The following is a 21,004-nucleotide window of genomic DNA, read 5'->3' as shown; positions in this document are numbered from 1 at the left end:
TTGTATCTGTATACATGTATGTGTGTGTGTAAAGATCAAGTCAGGGTCATCAGTATTTCCACAACCTTAAACATTTCACATTTATTTGTGTTGAGAACATTGAAAATCTGATCTTTTGACTATTTTAAAATATGCAGCAAATTACAAATGATATTCAGTTGTAAAATAGTTCCCCCCCTTCTTTGGAACATTAGAACTTATCTTCTTCCTCACTTGTTTTGGTACCTGTTCTCTAGCCTCACCCCCCCCCCCCCCCGCCATACTTCATCCTTCTCTAGCTCTGGTACTCATTATTCTGTTCTTCACTTCTAAGAGAGCAACTTTAAAGACTATTAAAGTTACAGGTATGTATGCATTATGTAACTATGTTTGTATGTATGTGTGAGTGTGCCATGATGTCTGTGTGGAGGTCAGAGGAACACTTGTGGGAACTGTCCCTGGGTTTGTGGGTCCTGTCGATCAAGTTCAGGTCATCAGACTCGGTGGCAAGTGCTTTACCCAGTGAGCCACCTTGCTGGCCCAAGTTCAACTTTTAATGCTTTTCCCTAATTTGTCTTTCTATTCCTGATGTATCCTTTTAATTTAATGTCCTCTGGGTTCATTCATGTACCCTTTTTAAATGGTCACTAAGCCCATTCATGAAGACCCTGCTTTCTCATGATTTAATCACCTCTAAACAGTCTCCAATTCTTACGTACACAGTGGTTACGTTTTAGCATATGAGTGTGTGTGTGTGTGTGTGTGTGTGTGTGTGTATGTGTGAGAGTGTGTGTGTGTGTGTGTACATTCAGACCATAGCAGAGGTCAGTAGATCTCAGGATTTTGGGATAATCAAATCCCTCTTGTCATATTTTCCAGGTGAAAACACAGGCCAGAATAGGTGTCCCCTAGTCCCCTACCCGCTACGATTCTGTCTAGTCTAGACACGTCCCAAGTCAGTGCAGAAGGGAGAAAAATTAATGACTGATGAACTGCTTTCGCCTGTGAGATTAGTGAAAGGCGATGATTTATGCCTCTACCTTCCCAGCTGATACCTGAGATTTAAAAGAGCATACCAGTTATCTTCAGCTCAAAGAGGTGAACGGAGGCAGGGGTTTCCAGGCAACTGGATCAGAATGAGAAATTACTCTTTAATATCCAACAAGCAGATATGAATTTATTAAGTTGTCCACTGAGTGTTGTGGAGGGAAAAGGGCCTTAAATTCTTGCCTTGATCTCATTTAGAATAACACGACATTTGTGCAGCATCTCTTAATTCATTTGTTAATAATATTATCACCATCATTATTTGACTTGGTACTTGGTTTGTCGAAATTGAGCTTCAGGAACCTGGACACGTGGGTCTTTGCCTTGGGTTTCTTCTCCTGCGCGGGGAAGTTGGGAGCAAGATGTAAGTTCACCAGAGTGAATTCAGTTTGTGACCTGGGAGCTGAGTTGGGTCTGATTTTCATTCAGTGGGAGGCGAAGGTGCTTCTCACAGCCGTGCTCTGCCGTGCCTCTTTGCTTTGTTCCCAGGGATGCCCTTATATATTTTGGGGACCCTTACGGTGGTACCATCCCTACAGAGGCGAGGATCAGAGGTAGTGGATGGTAGTGTTACCGGGCCAAGCTCTCAGCACAGTTTGCAGATCACCGAAGAGCTGAGTTTTGCAAAAGAGAGTTTATTCCTGCATGGAGATAGGAGAGTGAGTGTAAATCTGCCCGCCCCCCACCGCCGCCCCTGAAATGCAGAGTTTAAGGGTATTTGTGGATTTAAGAAGCTGGGTGTTCTAAGGCATGAGGAAAGGTGATGGACTGAAGGAGAAATGGGGTATCCTGTTCTCTGGGCATGTGTGCTCAAATGTCACATCTCCCAGGGCGTGTGTTCAGAAAATGGCAGCATTACTGAGATCTGAGGGTGAAGATCTGGCCCTTTGATGACAGAAATTCACTTCTCAGGCCCAAGTGAAGGACTGATGGTTATCCCTGGGTGGTGTTTCCTCCAGACTCCTGAAAAATAACTTCGGCCACTGTAACCCACACACCAGCAGGGTGACCTGTGGGCTGAGCTTGTCTGTGACCCCTAAAGTTGGAGGAGGAAGCAGGGAACCAAGGCACCCGGGGTGGGAGGCTTGTTTTGTCTCGGTTTCTGAGGGCAGGCTGGCCGGCGGGCTCCTCCCTGCCCGTGCCCGACCCCAGGTCCAGGGACTCACCTGCAGCCATACTTAGTGAGTCCAGAGGACAGGCAGGTTGTGCCTTTTCATATTCTCTTTCTTCTGTCTTCTCTCATCTCTATTCTTGGGCACCATAAGGCATTTCTCCCACTCCGCCTTGTCATCTGTTGGTTTTGAAAGTTTTGTGAAGAATCTCATTAGAATTTAAACATTTTAAAACATCATATAGATAGATCCTGCATATTTTTATTAGGCTTAGTCTTACATTTTTTTTGGGGGGGAATATATTTGGCTATTTAAATGGAATTTTTTTCTTTCATTATATTTTCAAATCAGTGTGTGTGTGTGTGTGTGTGTGTGTGTGTGTGTGTAGAAGAAGGTATTGATTTTCATATATCCATTTTTATAGCTAGCCCCCTATTGAATTCTACTTATTTATTTATTTATTTATTTATTTATTTATTTATTTATTTATTTATTTATTTTGAGACAGCACCTCTCTGTATAGACTGGCTGTCCTGGAGCTCGCTATGTAGACCAGGCTGGCCTTGAGATCCACCTGCCTATGCTTCTGCTGGGATTAGCACACCATGCAGTTCTATTCATTTGAACTTGACTCTCTTTGACTTGCTGATAAGAGTCAAAGCTTGTTGCAGATAACTCTAAAGCTTTTTCTTCTTTGTGTCTATGGCTTCATTCTCTGAAACCATGCTGGATGACATGGATGTTAATGACGTCATTCTCCCTAGCTGGATGACATGGACGTTAACGGCTTCCTTCTCCCCAGCTGGGTGACATGGACGTTAATGACGTCATTCTCCACAGCCATGCTGGGTGGCGTGGGGAGAGCAGGTCTTCTCTTTCTCTTGATTTTTCAGTTGGGTTTCTTCTGCCTTTGACTTTGCTTATGACTTGAGATCTAGAGCCCAGGTTCTGACTTGACCTCTCATTGTCCCTGGGGAGCAGGGTTGCAAGTTCCAGGAGGTTCTTAGAATTGGGGGCTCCAAGACATTGCCGGACTCTGTCACTTTCTCCATACGTGACTCATCATGTCCAGTCAGACTTCCCCACTCCCTCTGTTTGGAATCTCTTCCAGCTTGACTTGAATTCTTGGAGCTCAGCAGGTAATATTAGGAAAAAGAAACAACAAAGGAACACAGAAGAGTTTGCCATTGTTTCAATAAACAGATTGTGTGATTAGGGGAATACATCACAGGTGTGTTTCTGAACAAAATTTTGCTTTTTAGAAACAGTGCTAGTCAAATACTTTTAAGATACCATTTGCAGAAACTGCACTTGAACCTGCTTACACTTACAAAAGGGGAATTTAAAGAATAAAAATAGGGGCTGGAGAGATGGCTCAGTGGTTAAGAGTTAAGGGCTGCTTTCCTGAGGTCCTGAGTTCGATTCCCAGCAACCACAGGGTGGTTGACAACTATCTATAATGAGATCTGATGCCCTCTTCTGGCCTGCAGGTATATATGCAGCCATAAAACTGTATGCATAAAAAGCAAATAAATACATCTTTAAAAACAAAACCACAAAAACTTAAAAAGAGTAAAAACTTATTAATAAGAAGACAGACAGAGAGAGAGAGAGAGAGAGAGAGAGAGAGAGAGAGAGAGAGAGAGAGAATTTATTGACTCCTGTGATCAAGTTGCAGAAAAGCCGGGTGCTCAGGACCATATTCTGTGAAGATTTAATTTGAGGACTGACATCCTCGAGGAGTCCATTTGAGGACAGACTCCCTCTGGTTCAAGGACACAGTCTCTCTGGTTGGCTGATTTCTAACATAGCTTTTACGGTGTCAGCAGCTCTGGGATGCCATCTTGAAAGTAAGAGCTGCCTACTGAGCCCTTAGGAAGGGCCAATACTATTCTAAGCATATAACAGACTTACAGTTATAAGGTATTCAAATAGGTAGATATTGGAGTCTAGCGGCCCCTGCTGGCATTTCCTGGAACAAAGGATTGGCCCAGGTATACATGGATAGTGGTAGAAACACAGTTTATTCAGGATGAGAGCACATGCGGGCAAGGGTGTGGATCAGACAGCCGGGGAAGATTGGATAACTCAATGGCACCGTCCCTTTAGAGCACTGAGCTTTTATGAGCATTTCCACAGTGCCTGATTTTCCCTGCTGGAAACCTCAGGCTTTCTTCTGGCATCCTCTGTTCCTTACCTGTCGCCCTTGGGGGTGTAGTGGTTGGGGACAGTTGTCATTGACACCCCCGACCCTCCTTTTCCACCCCACTCTTCTGCCTCTGCATGGTTATACTCATCTTACTCATGAGGAAGTGGAGCCTGGCCAAGGAGCTCGTGGAGAACTCACAAAGCCGATGAGGAGGTTGGAGTTTAGAGTTACTCAGCCCAGAGAATGGAGACTCTTGGGCCCCTGCAGAGTCGCTGCGGGAGAGAGGAATTCTTCCTGCCAACTCCAGCTGGAACTAGTCCTGAAACCAAAGGGGCTGTGATTGGTTTTGTTTGCCCACGCCTGGCCCAATCACTGACAGCAAAGGGGTCAGTTGCTAGGTACAGTCTACCCTGGGTCCTATGCCTTTGTGTGTGTGTGTGTGTGTGTGTGTGTGTGTGTGTGTGTGTGTGTGTGTGTGGTCTTGTTCTGGACAAATGGAATACTTAACTGGTCCCACAGTTCTCAAGTACAAATCCCCAAATCCTCCCCTCTGAGTAGACCAGCCATCTCCAGAAGCTCTGGGGACACCAGGCACATTCCTGCCTCCTCACTTTGTGTGTACTCTCTCCTCTCCCCCAAAACCTTTCCCTTCCACATACCAAGTATCCCATCCTTTCTTTCTGTGTGTATATTCTAGCTAGCTTTTGCTTTCAACTTGACAAAGCCTACTTCAGTTGAGGGATTGTCCAGATCAGATGGGCCTGTGGCCACGTATGTGAAGGATCGTCTTGAGTGTTGGTGGATGTGTGTAGGGGTGCCCACTGTGGGTGGTTCTATCCCTAGGAAGGTGGACATGGGCTGTATAAGAAAGCTAACTGGAGCATGAGGCCGTGAGTGAGCCAGAGACAGGAAGCCAGAGAATGCAAACTGCATCCCTCCATGGTTTCTGCTTCCAGCTCCTCTCTTGAGTTCCTGCCTTTACTTCCCTCAGGGATGGACTGTGTGACCTGGAAGTGTAAGAGGAAAGAAACTCTTTCCTCTCAAAAGTCGCTTTTGGTCAGGGTGTTTCATCACAGCAAGAGGAGGCAAACCTTTCCCCAGGCAGCATCCGCTTACCCTCCCCACTGACTTGGATGATTTGCTCTCCAGATTTCCCACCAACCATTCAATTAACAAGAAGGTGGTTTTATCTTCGGGAGGAAGAAAAGGAACAGCTTTGCGTCTCCACATTTCCTGATCTCGAACTTTGCAGCTGACGGAACTTCACTGGGAAGCAAAGTGGTTCAAGGTGCCTGTGCCAAGACATTAGCATACACTGCCCCAGGCGAAGGCACCCCTGGCTTGCTCCGTCTGTTTTGCCAAGTTCTCTTATGTAAGTGACAGCTGAGGGTGTTTTGAAGGGGATGCCGGGTTTGTGAACGATACATCTTAATAGAGGAACAAGCATGTGGAGCTCGCTTTGTGAGAGCAGGTTTTTGCTGGAGGGTGACTCGGAGGTGAAGAGCTGTTCAGGATGGCTGGCAGAGCTAAGACTGACAAGAGAGTTCTTTTCATCTGTAAAGGGCTTTCAGCAGAGGCTACGCCAGGATGCTCCACTTGGGGCAAGAGGGATACTTGCCAGCTGGGGTCACACGCTGCACCCAGGTCAGAGAACAGCCCTTGCCTATTATACCAGTGACTCTGGATAGAAGCTTCAAACTTGGGAGTAATTTATGTTTATTTGGGGAGTTAGGGAAGGCGGCTCCAAAAATCCCTGGGGTGCTCTTGTTAAGAGAGGGTGGAATCAGGACCCTTTCTCTTGGTTCTGGGCAGAGTGGGCAAGGACTGAGTTAGAAAAACCGCTGTTTCCACGTGATATCCTTTCGTGGCTCACTCTCCAGACCACCACGCCATGGAGGCTTTCTCCCTGAGCTCAGCAGCCATCCTATGAGAGGCCATGTATAGGGGTTCTGGCTGGTCTGCAGGTGTAGTATCAGCCATGTGAGCTCAGAGGCATCTTGGGAGTTCCAGGCATTCAAGAGGAGAGAAGGGCTGTCCTACCTGGGATTCCCCTGGAGCCGGTGACCCGGGTGTCTTTTATACAACAAAGATAATGAGTACAGCCTCCCAGCCCCCTCCTGATCCTCCTACCTTAATCTCCTGAGTGCTGGGATTACAGGCTTGCAGCACTGTTACGCCTGGTTTATACAGTCTCACACTGTTGGCCTCATGCTAGGCGGGCACTCTGCCCACTGAACTACATTCCCAGTCAGAATCTCTTGATTTCAACGGCACCTGGGAACCTCTCCAGCTCCCTAATTTTAGAGACTGAGGTTCCACGAGGGTGGAGCTCTTTACAAATACCTGCATTCCCAGGCTGCTTGGTATCATTTCATATGGCATCCAGAGTGTACAAAAACAATGCCAGCTTGTACAAGGTTATTTTCTCAGCTTGGAATCTGCTCAGTTCCCATGGCATTTGGGCACTGGGCCCTAACCTATGAGTCTTGATGGAAAATTCCAATGGACCCCCCCCCCCCAGCTATATTTAGTCAAAGAAGCAAGCTCCAGGACCTCATCCCTAGGATAGTCAACTACCCAGAGGGTCTGATTCCTCCTGCCTATGGTTTTTCTTCTAGTTATTGGGGGTAACACCAGCTTTAGATCATTGGCACTTGAAGGATTTCTATCAGCTAGTCAATCAACAAACAGTGGTCGACTGACTATTTTTTAAGCGTCTACGGAAGAAATGAACTATAAACTTCAGTTCATGCTTTTGAGAACTGTAGTTTATTTGGGAGAAAGAAGACACATGTAAAGTGAAATAGCACAAAGATTTGACTATTCCCAGGATAGGTACCATATGCTCACTTAAGACACTGAGTGGCAGGCACTCTGTCTTTTTTGTGTCTCTGGGAGAATCTGGGGATCTCTTTTACAACCATAGGATTGTAAGCAAAACAGAATTTTCCAAACACGAAAACTGGAAAAAAAGAAAGAAAGAAAGAAAGAAAGAAAGTCTGTGGTGAACGGTCACAGCCTCTGCATCATCTATGAACAATGATTAGTGATCACCTTGGTTCCAAAAACGAAAACAAGCCTGTGAATAGTAACAGCCGCAGCATGGTGCATAAACAAAGGTTAGTGATCACCCTAGTTCTGTTCCTAGTTCTGTTCCAATTGCTGTAGTCAGAGGCCCTGACCAAAGCAACCGAAGGGAGAAAGGATTTATCTGAGTCAGGGTTCAAGGTACAGTCTTGGCAGGGAAGGCAGGCAAGGGCAGCAGGAGCCTAAAGCAGCCGTCACGTCACCACGGTAACCAGGAAACAGAGGGTGATGAATGCAAGCCAACGCTCAGCTCTTTCTCCATTTCACACAGTCCAGGATTCCCCTGCCCAGGGAGAATGGTGCTGCCCTGAGTTAGGGTGGGTCTTCCCATGTCAGTGAACCTATCAAGGTCATCCCTCGCAGGCATGCCCCGAGGCCCTCTTCTAGATGATTCTAGACCCGGTTAATTTGACAGTGAACATGCACCCATCCCAGAAATAGTATAATCACCATGTTTTGAAGCAAAATAACTTGATAGGCCACAAACATCCATGATTCCTACAGGTATGATCACACAGGCAATACAAGCTACAATGAGATACAAAATATCTATGATGTGGTATAAAACCTGTGACCTCTATGAGATACTATGAGTATTTCTCTGTGTTTTGGGTACTTACACTCATAACAGACAGAGATGTGGAATTTTATTTAGTGGTTAAAAGGGGGTTCATGGTCTGTAGCCAGTTTACAAATGATAATAACATTGAAGTTGGTCTTGCTTTTATGACCGCCACACACCATCAACTTTTAAATAATTGAGTGACGAAATGACTTTCTCCCCCGAGGGTCCAAGGATTCCCACTGCCTCCCTCACCCTGGTTAGGCCACTAGATCCATGTGTAATTCTTTCCTTCAGTAGTTCTGACCTCCACCTGCTGCCCATGGAGCCCTCAGAGGTCTGCGGACTCTAGGTTACACGTGCCTGCTGTGTGGCTTTGGAATTAGGTGGGTCTGAGTTTCGCTTGATGTGATCTTGAGGCAGTGACAGCCGTTCTGAGAAACAGTTTCCTTCGCTGGATAACGGTGTGTTGTAACAGTGGTGGCATGTGGGGAACACTCCTGTGGAGGTAGCTCCAGTGGTGGAGGCCATTCTGATGGTCTTTGTGGAGGCCTGGCCCTGCCATCAGTGTTGCGAGAAAGATACTGTTTATGGGGTGAGAACCTGAGTCCTTACTCTGTCAAAAGTGGGAGATGTGTGCTGTCCTGCCACCCACTCACGGAGAACTGTTGCTGCCGTGAGGTTCAGCCTCTAGCAGCTCAGGGATTGAAGAAGAGCCACAGAGTTGCCGGACTATGACTCAACTTGACTTTTCTATCTGAGGGAGTAGAACTTAATCCTCTGGGGCTGGTGAAAAAGGGAAACACACACACACACACACACACACACACACACACACACACACACCCTCCAACATGTCAGGATCTCTTCTAGAGTGCTGATGAATGGCAAGCCTTCAGTAGGTCAGAGAAACTGAGGAGGCGGTAGAGATGCAGGCAAAAGACTGGACAAACAGACACCGAGGACTTTGCTGAGGGTCGAAGTTTAGTTCTTCATTTTGTTATTCTTACTGTTATTAGTTCTACTCTGTTCCTTTTCTGGCCTGTTTTTCTACCCTGATATTTCCTGTTCGTCTCTCTTGATGTTTTCCTTCTAGCTTTCTTTCCACATCTTTCCTTCTCTCATGTCTGTTTGTTCCCTTACAGCTTATATACCCCAGCAAAATCTTCCAAGCAATACAAATATTACAATGTGGTTACATTCTATTTTTTCAAGTGAATGATTACAGTGAACACAAGAAAAAGCAAACAAACAAACAAACAAACCAGCATGTTTTCCATACCCCTTACATGATTAAACATTTTACATATTACAGGTGAAAAACACGTTGTCCCAAGAACCCACATACATCCATACCCAAACAACTTGTTATAGATTAACAGAGCGTCAGCAGGCAGGGTGTTTTTCTCAGCCAGTTCTTCTGCTGGCGGGCTGCATTTTGCAGTTGCAAAGAAAGGACCAATTACTTTATTATTTATCTCAAAAGGTAATCTTATAAGGAATCTTAAAAGAACCACAGATCTAAACTTTATATATGAAAAAGAATCAGCCAGCTTTATTTTAAATCCTCAGGTGCATACCCACTCATCAACATTTTTTTTAAATTTTTCTTTCTTTCTTTATTATGTATGCAGTGTTCTGCCTGCACATATGTCTGCACTGCAGGCCAGAAGACATTACAGATGGTTGTGAGCCACCATGTGGGTGCTGGGAATCGAACTTAGGACCTCTGGAATTAATAGCCAGTGCTCTTAACCTCTGAGCCATCTCTCCAGCCCCATCAACAGTTTCGGGGTTTTTTTTTGTTTGTTTGTTTGTTTTTTTTGTTTTAATGTGGGAAGCCAAGGGCAGAAATGGGCACAAGGAATTAATCACTATACCATCTTAGCAAGAAAGATATGCCAACCAGCAACAGGCTTTCATTGTTCTTGATTCTTGACCCCAACGAGTCCCTCACTCAGCTATTAAAAGTATACCTTTAAATTGCGTTTTAAGACCTTTTACCTCAAAGCATTAGAAACCATCTAATCCAACCTTAGTTTCTTTTTTCTTTTTTTTTGTTTTTTTCCTCTGTGTAGCTTGCTGTTTTGGAACTCACTTTGTAGCCAGGCTGGTCGAACTACAGAGATTGGCTCTGCCCTGAGTGCTGGGATTAAAGACATGTGCACCACACTGTTACTTAAGTTAATTTAAGCTTTTTTAGCTATGATGCACACTGAAACCTGTGAGCACATCTCTCAACATTAAGATTAAAAGAACTTGAGCTAACCTAGCTTCTGGGACTCATTTGTTTTTCTTAATCATTAACCTAAGCCACAGTCTATGTGGCTCCTAAAGAGAGACTAGCTATGTGACATTTCCTTATTCTGATTTTCTATCCTCTGCAGCCCCTGCTTTATCAGGGGTTGGGGCAATACCATATCTTTCTTTTACCTATATTAGTTTTCCCACTAAGCTAAACTCTCTCATAATCCCTTACTATATTTATTAAAGACCCTCATTCATCAGAATCCTATTTAAACTAACATTATTATTGTAAAAAATCATTGCTTTAGTTAAACAGTTCAGCTTAGGAGGAAATAATCTTCATAATAATCTACAGCCGAAAGTGCCCAGTAGAATGGGATATTTCCATGAGATAATCACACTACATTACAGGCAGTGGGGATCTCCCCACACCCATTCACACCAGGCCAGATACCAGAGAAAAATGGCAGCGGCAAGCATACAAAGACACAGCGGTGGTAAGAGACATTCTGGGGCTGAGGCTCTCAGGGGCCTTGCCTATCTGAGGTTCATTCATCAGAGCTTTGCTTCCTGGTGATTCGATCCCCTGAAGTCAATTGCCACCTGTTGCTCCTATGATACGGCCACTGTCAGAGACCCTGATTGGTGTTTTCTGAATGTCTTCCTTCCACAGTGGACTCTGGCTCACAGACTCCAGAACCGGCAGCCCTGCTTGGTGGATGTGGGGGTGGGGTGGAGAGGGTTCTTCTGAACCAGCTGTAATATGCTGGTTCCTCAGCCCCATTGGAGGGTGGGGGTGGGAATCCTGTCCCTCTCTAGTTGGGACTCTGGAAGTTCTCCTGGCCTGTCCCACTCATATATGGTTAAGAAGACTGAGGGCCGGCCTCTGCAAGATAGCCCTCTGTATGGAAGGAGCTCTGTTTTCCTCTATGGATAACAAGTGCTGGGTTGACGAGATGGCTCGACGGTTTAGCGCTTGCCATACTATCCTGAGGACCGCAGTTTGAATCCCTGGAACTCATGTAAATGCCTGTTGAGAGTGGCCGCCCTCCTGTAATTTCAGTCTCAGAAGGCAGAGTCGGGGCAGCCAGAGCAAGGTGGTTAACGTGACTAGCTGTATCAGTGAGCTCTGGGTTGATTGAGAGACCTGCCTCATTGAATACGGTGGAAGAGCAATGGAAGATGACTCCAGACATGAAAGTGCACCCATGTGCAGACATATCCACACTCACATGTGCAGGCATATCCACACTCACATGTGCAGGCATATCCACACTCACATGTGCAGGCATATCCACATCACATGTGCAGGCATATCACACTCACATGTGCAGGCATATCCACACTCACATGTGCAGGCATATCCACACCCACATGTGCAGGCATATCCTGTACAATGAGCACACATATGAAAGTGGAAATAGGAAAGTCAAGGGTGATGTGAGTTATTTCCGGGTCTTGTTTCTTTTCTTTTTTAAATTTATTTATTTATTTATTTATTTATTTATTTATTATGTATGCAGAAGTGGGCGCCAGATCTCATTACAAATGGTTGTGAGCCACCATGTGGGTGCTGGGACTTGAATTCAGGACCTCTGGAAGAGCAGTCAGTGCTCTTAATCTCTGAGCCATCTCTCCAGCCCCCGGGTCTTGTTTCTTTCAGAGCAGTCGTACCTCTCTTTGTCCTACATTGCTGAATCCTTAGTGCTCACACAGTGTGTTTGCACCTTCGGCTCCTATGCCCTGGGAGGTGGGCAGGGATGATCAATGACTGCAGTGGGATATTTTGATTGCCCTCTGACACTCCCGAGACTGCCAATAAAGTTTATGTTGAATCAGAGGGTGTGGAGTTAGCTGCTAGCTGGCCAGAATTAGCTGTAGAGGTTTTGGAGGACCCAGGTCATAGAGAGACACAGGAAGTAGTAGGGAGGGGCTTATTAAGATTTGAGGCCCTTTTGGATCTGGGAAAAGAGACAGAGGAGGTCACTCACTGGTCGCTTCTCCGCCGCTACTCTGATGGATCAGGTTTTTACTCTGATATCTGACTCCCAAGTTTTATTTAATAGTAGAACAATATAAGTAAAAGCTTCAAATTACACCCCGAAGATGAGCACGGAGAGAGGCACAGTGTCACAGGTCACCCGCACAGGTTCAAAGAAAGGTGCCTTTCTGCTTTCGCTGTGTACCTCAATGTAACAAATGTGTGCTACTGTAGCAAAATACCACAGGCTGTGCCTTAGAAACCATAGAGATTTATTTTTCATGATTCTGCAGGCTAGAAAGTCCAAGCCAAGTGGATTCTGTGTCTGGTGAGGGCCTGCTTTCTGGCTCTTGGGTGGTGGTTTTTTTTTTTTTTTTTTTTTTTTTTTTGCTATGTCCTTGCAAGGCAGAAGCAGGCAGGCCAGGACTCTTGCCTATGAAGGACCTCATTTATTAAGCTGCTGATTTCATTCTTCGTATCACTTCTGAAAGTCCGTGTCCTAACACCATCAGTTGGGGATTGGGTTTTGTATATGGGCTCAATGGTACTGTAATGGGGAGCTTAAAATCTCAGTGCACTGGGCCCTGCCAGAAACTCAGACTTTTTTGGTTGGTTCAGACTTAAAACTCTTGGTTGTTTCTACCACCACTCAAATGATGGAGGGCCTCCTTGAGGGCCTTTCATTGGTTAGGATCTGGACATGTCAACGCAAATGATTTCCATGGGGTGATGATGGTCCCTGACTCTAGGGAGGTTGAGAAGTCTGAGCGAGACAATGTGTGCAGCATTCCTAATCCGTAATCAATGCAACTACCCTGCTACTTTGAATTCTTTTCCCAACACCCGCCAGTGAGCATGGGGCCATGATGCTCTCTCGTCTCAGTCCTATGCTAAGTTCCATCATGAGCCTGTACCCTACAACCTCCCACATCAACTCTGGCTGTCCAGTGTTGTGGGTGCTTGGTGGCTCCTGTTCCCTTTCCCACAGCAGGCCACTGAAGCTGGGAATTGCACCTTCAGGACCCAGGCAGGGGGAGAGACTTCTGCATCTAAATCACTTTTACTTTTTATTAAGAACTCTCTCATGTGAAAAACGCTCACCGAGTCCCTTTGCACAGTGGCTGCTTTGCCATCATTTTCAACACGCCGAGGACAAGATGAGATTAGGTGTAGGGAAGGGGCCGTGCTAAGATGAGCAGTCAAGGACTGGATTTAAATCCAATTCGGCAGGTTGAGCCGGTTATCACGGGGCTTGAGGCAAGGGCCTCTGTGGCCTCATCCAAGGTTTCTCCAACACCTGGGTCATTGACAATGTCACTGCTGCTTTTATTCTAGGGGTATCGAGGGGATTGTGTGTGTGTGTGTGTGTGTGTGTGTGTGTGTGTGTGTGTGTGTGTGAGAGAGAGAGAGAGAGAGAGAGAGAGAGAGAGAGAGAGAGAGAGAGAGCTTGAACTAATTCTGAATTTCCACAATTGCCTCGAAGGCATCCAATAGACCCTCCTGCCAGCGAGCAGTCCCTGATCACCTGATACCTGAAATAAAAGTGGTTTAACCCTTCGTGATGCTTAGTCAGGCACGAGCTGGGATCTTTCCACTCCACCTAGGTGAATTTCAAAGGGAGGATCTCGGGGATCATAGAACGGAACAGGTTTAATATTTCCCACTGCGGCCACACCGCTCAACCTTCCCAGAGGCCTCCAGCCTGGGTGGGAGGCAGCGGCACATTCACTGGGGACATAGTCAGCGCAGGGTTATGTGACAGCGCAGGGTTGGTACAGTGACCGAGGCCTTGATGGAGCAGAGAGGGCGTGATTCCTAAGCTGACCTGAGAGTTATTCTCAGCCTTTTCCGTGTCCATCGCAAGGTAGTAATGGCTAGTGCTGTTGTTGATCTTATTTATTTATTTCTGCAAGTGTTGTTGGTTGTTTTTCATTCTTTTGCCCGTTTGGGGGGCCCGCCACCCAGTTCCCAAATAAAGCACACATAAAGGCTTAATTCTTACTTATAAGTGCCTGCCTTTAGCTTGGCTTGTTTTTAGCCGGCTTTCCTTAGCTTAAATTATCCCATCTACCTTTTGCCTCTGGGCTTTTTCTTTTTCTTACTTCTGTATATCTTACTTTCACTCTTACTCAGTGGCTGGCTGTATAACTAACTGGCCCCTTCTTTTCTCACTCCCTGATCTCTCTTGATTCCTGAGCCCTCTTTTTTTCTATTTATCCTCTCTGCCTGCCAGCATCCCACCCCCAATCCTTTCTCCTGCCTTGCTATTGGGCGTTCAGCTCTTTATTAGACCAATCAGGTGTTTTAGACAGGCACAGTCACACAGCTTCACAGAGTTAGACAGATGCAGCATAAAGGAATGCAACACATCTTTGCATCACTAAACAAATGTTCCACAGCCTAAACAAATTTAACCCATCTTGCAATAATATTCCACAATGCTGCAGCACTGGGGATTGAGCCTGGGTCCTCACATATACGAACACCTTACCTCTGAGCTACATCCTCAGTGCAGCGATGCTGTTCAAAGTAAAGCCATGAATTCTAAAGTAGAACTCTTTTTTTTTTTTTTTTTGGTTTTGGTTTTGGTTTTTGGAGACAGGGTTTCTCTGTGTAGCTTTGCGCCTTTCCTGGAACTCGCTTGGTAGCCCAGGCTGGCCTCGAACTCACAGAGATCTGCCTGCCTCTGCCTCCCGAGTGCTGGGATGAAAGGCATGCGCCATCACCACCCCCGGACTAAAGTAGAACTCTACTTAGGGGGCGGGGGGGGGGGTGAGATGGCTCAGTAGGTAAAGGAGCTTGCTGCTAAGCCTCAAGACTGGACTTTGATTTCTGGGTCCTTCCAGATGGTGGAAGAGGAGAATTGACAATTCTACAAGTTGTTATCTGACAACATGTGCATCATGACATTCCCGTGCCCACCACACAATAAATAAATAAAGATAAATTTTAAATTATTTTTATTTTATGAGCGTCCGTGTATGGGGGTACGGGGTTATGCATCACAGAGGGTTAAAGCCTCAGAGAGGCCAGAGGGATTCAGACACTCTGGAGGTGTGTGGTGACCCACAGAGGCTACCTAGTGAGACCTTACTCAGGGTAGGAGAATCTGAGCTTGCTTTACCCAGCAGGGTTGCATAATGGGATGATTTGGCCAGGGGTGTGTTTACCAGGTGTTTGGAAGGGTCTACACTTGGCTGTATGGTGCGCTTTGATCTTGCAAGGAGGAGGTCTTTTGTGTCTCTCCTTGGCAGATTATAAAAAGTCCTTTTGAATAAAGCTCTGAGTGAAGCTATCCTGTGTCTCTGTCTTTCTTATCGTCTCTTTCTATCTTCCTACTAAATATTTCCTCATTCCTCTCTTCTCCACCCAAGAACCCTTCGAAAGGTGGGAGCGGGTTGGAGCTGGACTCCCACCGACTCTGACAAAGGTGGAGTTACAGACATCTGTGAGTTGTCTGATACGGATGCTGGGAACCAAACCCAGGTCCTCTGCAAGAGCAGTGTGCTCTCAATTGCAGAGTCATCTCTCTAACCCTATTATTATTATTATTATTATTATTATTATTATTATTATTATTATTTTTAAAGCTGAACTCTGCTATTGAGTTTTAGGAGAACTTCTGTTTCCTGATAAAAGTGGAGAAGCGGCTGGCTCTGCTTCCCCCTTCTTCCACCTGGACAGGAAATGTGATGCCTGCACGTGGGGTGGCCATGCTGCAACCGTGGGGCCGTGAAGCGGGCAGAATCGCCAAGAACCGATCCCTAAGGAGGTTTCTGATGGGAGACTAAACATTTCTGCTCACAGCGCCTTGAACTGCAGTTTTATCAACTGTTCACACTGGGTGAGCTGAAAGACATATGCAACAAGAAACATGAAATGGATACGGTTCTTATAGATGGGTGACAAGGGACAAAAGCAGGCTAGGGTCCCTGGCCAGTCATTTCTGAAAGGCTTAAGAGAGCCCTGGATTCCTTACTTGTAGCACAGCTACGAATCCTAGCAGGCAGCCTGCCCTGGGTTCACACTCCTGGTTCTGTGGTACTCACTGGGCAAAGCGTCCAGGATATCCTGTTTCTACAAAGAGAGGAGAGAGCTGGAGAGATGGCTCAGGGGTTAAGAGCACTGGCTACTCCTCCAGAGGTCCTGAGTTCAATTCTCAGCACCCACATGGTGACTCACAACCATCTGTAATGAGATCCAGTTCCCTCTTCCAGCCTGCAGGCAGAACACTGTATACATAATAAATAAATAAATAAATCTGAGAGAGAGAGAGAGAGAGAGAGAGAGAGAGAGAGAGAGCAGACTCTCAGGGCTGTTCCTCCCTAACTCAAGAAACCACATTCCTGCACAGGGATGGGAACCAGGGTCCAGGTTGTTTCAGGCAGCTCCCTTACCTCCATTACATTCCCAACACATTCCACAGCTTTTTTGAGAATTACATGTACCAAGGGGAGGTGGGGAGAGACTGGGTCAGTCGAGGCTATCTGGGGACTGTCCAGCACAGACAACAGGCCCGAGACAAAGACCGTTGACAAGATACCATTGTCTGTATTCACAGGCCTCTGAACCGCAGCTGGCAGCTGCCTGCCTTGAGATTTCTTATCACGGAGGAAAATAAACACCCGCTTACCGAAGTGGCTGTAAGTCAGGTTTTCTTCTGTTCTCTGCATCCCAGTGCCATCCTCATGGACACAGGGCAAGTTTCTGGGTGTGGAGAAAGGAGGTGGCACAGGAGTGGGGTCCCCGGAAGTTTCTTGGGGGAGCACATGGCGTTTACGTTGGGACACGGGGACTTCAGAGTCACATAGGCGGAGAAGGGAGCATCCGAGGTGTGAGAAGGGGCGAGGCAGGGAGTGAGACACTTTCTGGATCGAGGACTTGAGCCAGTCCTGCCGCTCCTCGTCTTAATTTGGAAGTGGGTTTAAAGTCACATTTTTGGGATTCCCCACCTGTGACCCACTGAGCTATTTAGAGCGTGTTTTGCTGCTGTTTGTGACACTTACCCTGGCTTCATCCATGGCTCCAGGGCCCCGGTGCTGGTTGAGTCTCTCTGTCCCCCTCACCCCCCAGGTCTCTTGGCTTCTGATTTGAACTGGGCATCGTTCAGATTCCTCGGCCAGTGACCTTGCCTCACACACTGTGACTCCTCTATAACTCCTTCCTCAGGCTGCCTGTGGCAACTCAAACTAAGTTTTTCCAGCGTTTGCTGGCCACGAGGCTTTTACATTCCCATTGTCCTCTTAAGTTTCAGCCTCTCTGATTTCATTCTTTTGATAGAAATGAGTGAACTTCTGAAAAAAAATTTTTTTTTTTGCTTCAGTGAAATTGGCTTTACACCTGTGTGTAGGATACATTTCCCCACTCAAGTTATGTTTGATAACATAGACTTTAATTATATTTAATATACATTTATGTTCTACTGTGTAATGCTATATAGTGCAGTATAATATGCTCAGCATATTTCACTATACAATTTACAATTGCATACTACATTCGGTTTTCCTGTAAAATCTAACATTGGTATTGATGGTTGAAAAAGGTAAAAGAGTGGGTTATGCTACCCCCTAGTGGCAGAGTGTGGCAACACATGTCTCCGCAAAACAAAAGTTTTATCAACTTCATAAACACACACACACACACACACACACACACACACACACGTGCGTGCGCACTGTTCACATTGATGAACATAGGATTTGGATAATTCTACTCATGTGAATATGTACATATTAAAAATGTATTTACAACACTCTCCACATTTATAGAGGCTGAGACATTTCTTCCTAGCTCTGTAGTTTTATTCTTTCTCAGGATGATGGGCAGTGGGTGTATTAAAAATGGACTATTTTAATGAACTTGGATAGCAGACACTTTTAATTAAAATTATTTTAGTAATAAACAGTAGGATATACTACATCTGCAGTTCTTTCCATAAGCTTATGTTTCCTCCCCAGAAAACTTTCCACAGGACTGAGACGTGTCCTGTACCCAGGGTGCTCATGTGTGCTGCTGCAGGACTTGGGGACACAGCTTGACGCTGGGCTGCAGCAGCCTGAGGTGTGATTTCTAGAGAATTCCTTTCTCCCCCCTCTTTTAGTTTTTTTGAGACAGGATTCTACTGTGTGGCCCTGGCTGTCCTGAAACTCACTCTGTAGACCAGGCTGGCCTCGAACTGAGAGAGCTCATCCTGCCTCTCTGCCTCTTGAGTGCTGGAATTAAAGGCGTGCACCACCACACTGTAGAGAATTCTACTCAAAAGAATCTATTAGGATTCTTGACTTTAGTGAAGGAGGGAATTGGAATTTTTTTTTTTTTGTTTAAAAAATTTAAATTACGCCGGGCTGTGGTGGCCCACGCCTTTAATCCCAGCACTCGGGAGGCAGAGGCAGGTGGATCTCTGTGAGTTCGAGGCCAGCCTGGACTACCAAGTGAGTTTCAGGAAAGGGGCAAAGCTACACAGAGAAACCTTGTCTCAAAAAACCAAAAAAAAAAAAAAAAAAAAAAAAAAAAAAAAATTAAATTACATTCATCTATTTAGTGGTGTGTGTGTGTGTGTGTGTGTGTGTGTAGGTCAGAGGACAAATTTTTCGAGTTGGTTCTCTTTCCACCAGATTTGAACTCAGATTTGTCAGGCTTGGCTGGCAAGGCCGTCACCCACTAAGCCATCTTGCCAGCCCAAGTTGGAGTTTATTATAGAGAGATTTAAAAGTAGGTTTCAGTGTGGACATGGTGGGGCACACTTAGGTAAAAAACAGTGTGCACCTGAGTGTGGGCAGGGCTACTCCGGAGAGAACTGTGCCTTTGTCTTAAAAGCCACCCATGGGGGACTGGAGAGATGGTTCAGCGGTTAAGAGCACTGGCTGTTCTTCCAGTGGACCTAGGTTCAATTCCCAGCACCCATATGGCAGCTCACAACTATCTGTAACTCTAGTTCCAGGGGATCGGACACCATCACATCAATGCATGTAAAATAAAGTTTAAAAAAAAGTATTTTTAAAAAAAGCCACCCCTGGGACTGTGTAGGCTTCTGAAGTACGCTGTCCAAAAGGTCTCTGAGCACTGTTTCCCTTTCCTGTAGTAAATGAGGTTATAGTGTAGTTTGTAAGGATCACAGAATGACAAGAAATGTCAGAAGAATCAAAGGGGCCCTCAACACACTGGGTCACAGGAGTCAAGATGCAGATTTTGACTGTGGACAAGGTTCATAATCTTAACGGGCAAGGAGTAAAGTTAAGTTTGGAGGTCACGTAAGCTGAACCTTAGGCGTGGTTCATTGTTGTGTTAACACTGAGAGAAAATATCTCCAAATAAAAAGAATATCGTCTCTCTAGAGACCACCTCCATGGGAAGCTGTGTTAACTGTGTGGAAATCTTTGTCTCCCGGCTGTTGCCAGTAGACTTCAGCTAGATTAGGGGTGAGGGGGGGCACCTTTTCCTTCCTCTGCCCTCTTAATTATCCCTCCCAAGCCCGCCTCATTTCACATGCTGGCCAATACAGATTCCCAGGGAATCTGGGGCACCAAAATCCTTCATGTGCTCTCCTCTGTGGTATGGAGAGTTCTGGGCAGGCAGACCCCAGGTTGCCAGCAGGAGCTGTCCAGTTGTCCACCAGGGGCGGGGTAGGGTAGGGGGTAGGAAGTCCTGGTTGGTCTGATGTGGCATGTGATCCTTTTTGTTAGTACCAGGGCTTCTGTTGGTGTCTTTACCTCCACAGCCTGGAGCATCACCACCTCCCACCCACAGGGACCCAGGCTGGGGTCCTGCAAGAGGCTTGAATCTCTCACCAGGGGCAGCTCAGATACTGAGCATGATTTTATGATACATTGCACAGGGGGACATTTCTGCGGCTAGTCCTCGGACTGCCAGAGCTGGGAGGGGCTTGGTTCTGAGTGGAGCTGAAGCCCTGGGATAGGAGAGGGTAGGCACATTTTCCACAGTGAGGTCTAAGGCAGAGGGGACTGACCTCCAGCATCCCCAAGGGTCAGCGGGGGCCGACAAATGGCACGAGATAGCCAATGGACCGTCGTAACAAAGGCTGTGGAATTGAGTGTGCATAGGCCGTCTCCATAGGCCATCTCTGTATGCCGCGTCAAAGGGATAGAGACCAGCCGAAGGGTTTTGAGCCCGAAAGACACATGGTGCCGGCATGAGATGATCAAATCCTCAGTTGTGGGAAAATGGCCCAAAGGGAGGCTTGCTGGAGGGGTGGGGGGTGGGGGCGGTGCTTACCGATTATGCTGGTGTTAGATGACGTGAGTGTTGAAGGTTCCAGGGCTCCTATAGCGTGTCTCAGACTGCCGGCAGGCAGGAGAAATGAGCCAGGAGGACCTTGGCCGAGTCACTAGCACCAGTGTTATGATATGTTGTCCCGGGGACCCCGAAGGTATCCTGCCTTTGCAGGGAAATGTGCTGGCATGCTGAGCAGAGGCAGCGGCGGGCTGGCTGGTGACCCACGCCATGCAGGCATGGAGACAGGACGGCGGGTGGACATTTATAACCCAGACGCTGCATCCATGCAGAAATGGTGTATTATAATAGAGGAAGGGAAGATAGGAAGGAGGGAGAGGAGAGAGAGGAAGAGAGAGAGAGGGGTCGAAGGTACACATCTGGTAGGAGGAAAAGTGGAAGAGAGAGAGGAGCAGGAGGGGCCTTTCCCCCAAATGAGGAAATGAGGCTTTTTTTTAAAGATTTATTTATTTACTTATTTATTATGTGTACCATGTTCTGTTTGCACGTATCCCTTCAGGCCAGAAGAGGGCACCAGATCTCATTATAGATGGTTGTGAACCACCATGTGGTTGCTGGGAATTGAACTCAGGACCTCTGGAAGAGCAGCC

The 21,004-nt window shown here is 46.3% G+C and overlaps 1 long non-coding RNA gene across 2 annotated transcripts; it reads right to left on the bottom strand.

The window, feature by feature from the left end:
* Nucleotides 1–284: 284 nt before the first annotated feature.
* Nucleotides 285–17,015, bottom strand: LOC114709329. Of its 2 annotated transcripts, XR_005092656.1 has the most exons (4): nucleotides 16,798–17,015; nucleotides 2,193–2,317; nucleotides 1,886–1,989; nucleotides 285–1,667 (listed from the first exon to the last, which is right to left on the bottom strand). It is a non-coding gene; the product is annotated as an uncharacterized LOC114709329 (long non-coding RNA). The 2 variants fall into 2 exon arrangements; XR_005092657.1 differs by lacking the exon at nucleotides 1,886–1,989.
* Nucleotides 17,016–21,004: the final 3,989 nt, after the last annotated feature.

The sequence above is a fragment of the Peromyscus leucopus genome, chromosome 13, assembly GCF_004664715.2.
Source record: "Peromyscus leucopus breed LL Stock chromosome 13, UCI_PerLeu_2.1, whole genome shotgun sequence".
Classification (NCBI taxonomy): Eukaryota; Metazoa; Chordata; class Mammalia; order Rodentia; family Cricetidae; genus Peromyscus; species Peromyscus leucopus.
This window is presented reverse-complemented; position numbering and strand designations above follow the sequence as displayed.